Source organism: Chenopodium album, chromosome 6 (assembly GCF_948465745.1).
Source record: "Chenopodium album chromosome 6, dcCheAlbu1.1, whole genome shotgun sequence".
In the NCBI taxonomy this organism is placed as follows: Eukaryota; Viridiplantae; Streptophyta; class Magnoliopsida; order Caryophyllales; family Amaranthaceae; genus Chenopodium; species Chenopodium album.
Window position 1 is genome coordinate 6,781,535 of NC_137839.1, and position 4,136 is coordinate 6,785,670.

Here is a 4,136-nt window from a genome sequence, read left to right on the forward strand (position 1 = left end):
AGACTCACTTATATTTTTCCCTCCAAACTTAAGCACAAAATGACGAATCACACAATTAAGAAGCCAAAAAAAGTGAATTGAACATCAGCTTATAAGCATTACATATGTGTTAATTAAAAACCCCAATTATTTTCTTCAATTGACAAAATTTTAAAATTTTTGTGTTTTTAGACTGAGTCGTTGTATAAAAGGCCGGAGATGGGATTGGTTGTCATAGACGAGGTTTAGGCTTAAGTTTTGGATGGAAATATAAAAACCGATAGTCATGAATGTTATTGGCAACGCAATGCAATGCAATGCAATGCAAGTTGACAACGTACGAATGATGCAATAGTGTAATTCAAAAGAAGAAAGTTAGTTGAATGATTCAACATACTTGTATATTCATATACTCGTAATATACGAGTGCTACGTAGTATTGTACAAGTTTTTTTTTCTTTATTTTGGGGTAATGTGAGGAATGGATAATTTATAAGAGGTGAAAGATTCAAGAAAGAGTTAAAAATTTAAAGGGAATATATAGATAGGGGAGAAAGAGGAAATCATTGGTTAAAAGAATTTAGAAATTACTGTACAACTTCAATTCCTAACTTAAAGATATGAAAAATTGTATAGAAAACACCTTTTAAGTGGTCAACTTTGATGTAGATTAGAGGCATTATGATTAAAAATGTGAATTTTTATAGTAATTTTTTGCAATTTTTGACCTAATATTGGATCCTTAAACGCCAATATATCCCTAAAAGTTTAACTAAGAAATTTATCGGTTAAATATAAAGGCACAGAATCGAGACTTTTGTAGCATGAAAAACGAAACACTATTTGTAATTTTTTTGACAACTTTGACCTTAAATTGGATTCTTATGAGCTTAATTAAATAACCCCAAAATCAACCGGACAACCTTCTCACCTTGAATATAAAGGAATGCTTATAAATTTTATGTGCAGGTAAGGCTGTTTTTTAAGGTCACATGCATGATGGACACTTTCAGACTCCGGTGTTGACCCCTTAGAATTGAATTTTGACTAAGTCCGACTCATAACTCAAAATCAGTTAAAGGTCATTTTTAACAAATTTTGACTAACTTTTCTTACAAAGTCGACCACTTAAAACGTTTTTTTAAGATCCCAAAAGAATTACACTGCAAGTGGAAAAAGAAGCAGTGACATATTATATATACATATATGTCTTAGATGACCAATGATGCTTTGGTATACCAAACCACATAAGCAACTATGGATAATTCAGATCAAGTCGCAAATTCTATCTACCAGAGTAAACACACAAAACACCCAATGAGTGAAGTCTTTAGAAACTCTAAATTTGAGTGCAAATGCTGCAAAACTGAGGGTCAAGGCATGAGATATCGATGCCATGAATGCAATGTCGATATCCATTTGCTATGTGAGACTTGCCCGAGTTCGCTCCCTTCGTTTACACACCCAAATCACACACTACAATTTATGGACAAACCAAAGTTACCTTTCCATAAATGTAACCTTTGTCTAAATCGTATCAAAGGTAAGGTTTATAGGTGTAAGGAATGCAAGTTTTTTGTGCATCCAATTTGTAGTCAATTTCCTGAATATTTGGCTAAGCATGACATACACCCTCCTCATACTTTGAAGCTTCAACTAATGGCTTCTAGTAAGTGTGATGTTTGTAAAAAATCATGTAAACATTGGAGGAATTTTTTGTGAAATTTGTGATGTTCATATTCATGTTGGGTGTTTGCCAGGCAAAAGTACTAGTGATGGTGATGATGAAGGTGGATTTGGAGGAATCATATTTGACATTTTAAGTACTATTATTATTGGTGTTCCTTTAGGTTTTTCTTCATGAGTTATATAGCTACTCACTTATTGTGATCTAGCGATTTATTAGGTTTGCTCAAGTATGTAGTCGTTTATTGACCGTGAGATTGGGTGGCGTCAATCCAAAAGTTAAGCATGGTTAATGGAATTAATATTTGTTATCTATAATCCTATTTGGCAGAGGATGTATGCCTTATAAATATGTTTATTTTTCATTATTAAAATTTAGAGTTTTTATTGCTTAGAATTTAATTATAAAAGTTGTAAGTATTTTTTTTTTTTTTGGAGAACTTGTAAGTAATTAAGTTTGTGTATTCAAACGTTGCTTTCAACCGAGATTAAAGGTTATATCCCATTAAAATTCACATCAATTACTCCGTACAACATATCGAAAGACCACTTGTAGAACCCTAAATCAAAACAAGGTTATAAAAGTGAGTGTACGTGGATCAAGCTGAAGTATCACTTCTCGTCAACAATGATCAAGGTTCAGGTAGAATACTAGAATTAATTCTGGTTTGATTTGTTTTAGTTTGTTTTGAATTTATAGCGTTGTTTTGTGACATTTGAAAATTATTTCTTTGGACAATAAATACTGTTTCCATCCTATTTTATAAGGCCACCAATAACCAAATTTTGTCGGAAATTTGGTTATTTTTGACCTTTTCTCTTTTGTTTCTTCTTGTATAAAATCAAATTCTTTAAGGGTAGGAAGTGCCCTTATGATAAATTTTGTATAATTTAGTGTTCTACGTTTTATATAATACAAGTTGTTTCACAGGTAAAAATCTACTACGTATGTAAAATAAAAAGAAGATTAATCATTCAAATACAACTATAGTTGACTTAGACGAAAAAAAAAAAAAATCATGATTACAACATATTAATACTCTTTCATCGAGAGAGGTTGTACTAAATCACTAAATCACAATGATATACGTAGTAAAAAAAATAACTACATATAAGGAATATACAATAGGCAACAACATTCATAAGTCTTGCTGAATGGATGTTTATTTTTTATTGAATACTTCAATCGTGACGATAAACAGAAGACAAGGATATTGTACGGTATAAATACTAAATAGTGCTCCATTTAAAACATTTTAACAACTATACTAAACATACTGACAGAGCAAGTGAGGTTTTGCAGAGCAAGTGGTGCTAAAAGTTAGAGAAAATCAAGTTAATAGCATCCGGCTAGCTACATCATTTACCTGTAATTTTGGGTTGCAACATCATAAATCTCCAAGATATATGATTTAAGTTAGCATTCGGGCATTCGACTAGCTACATCATTTACACGTATCTCTACAATGATAAGCAACATTATTTTGTAATAAATAAACCATATTAAAATAAAACAATAAATAAATACACAAATAAGGGATTGTTCTCTTTAGCTTATTTTCATCAGTTCAGTCAGTTTAGCTCCAATAAGTTCAGTTCAGTCAATCAGAACATGCCCTAAATACATAAAAACATATCAAACAAATAAATAAAATAGCATTGGGTGGAGTGAAACTACATAACTTTATAAGCGATTGTAGTTTGGCTTAACTACAAGAGGTTGTAGCACCACAATAACTAGCATGTAGCTAGCTATTATTTAGAAACTGCTAGGAGGTTCTTATGCACAACCATTGTGGATGCTCTTAACCAAGCTATTGTGGGCCTACAAGGCCTAATATATTCCATTCGTTTTTTTTTAAATGTATCACTTTGACTTTTACACTATAAGATAAATAAATATTATTATACTACGATATTAGTATATCATTAGATTATTCTTCATGTCTAGTTTCATAGTATAATTTGTTACAATTTTTATTAATGGACAATTAAAGATATTAATAGTCAAAGTTACGTCTTGCTAAATGTGCCGATCAACTGATGCATTTTAAAAAAAAAAAACTGAAGGAGTATTTGTTTTTTTATTCGCAAATTCTTAGATATACACTTGTGCAATTAAACTAGCTGCACCAACCATATATATATGAATATATAGTACATCGAAAATGAACATACATATGCTTTTCCTCCCTTTCTTACTTGTATATCTTAACTCTCTCTCTCTCTCTCTCCCTCTTTCTTAACTCTATTAATTTCCTATCTCCTCTATTTTTTTCTCAATTTGAAATTTTCTCTTTCATTTTTTTCCCTTTCTCTTATAAGTTAAGTTTCTTTCTTACCTCTTTTTATTTCAATGTCTAAACTTATTTGTCGTCCTTTTACTTCGGGTATTTTCTAACGTCACCATTGTAGATTTTTTCATCGTCATCATCTTTGACGCAATTGTGAATCTCGAGGTTATTTGAATT

The 4,136-nt window shown here is 30.9% G+C and overlaps 1 pseudogene; it reads left to right on the forward strand.

The window, feature by feature from the left end:
• The first annotated feature begins 1,221 nt into the window (after positions 1 to 1,221).
• Positions 1,222 to 2,353, forward strand: LOC145634434 (protein VACUOLELESS GAMETOPHYTES-like; annotated as a pseudogene).
• The last annotated feature ends 1,783 nt before the right edge of the window (positions 2,354 to 4,136 follow it).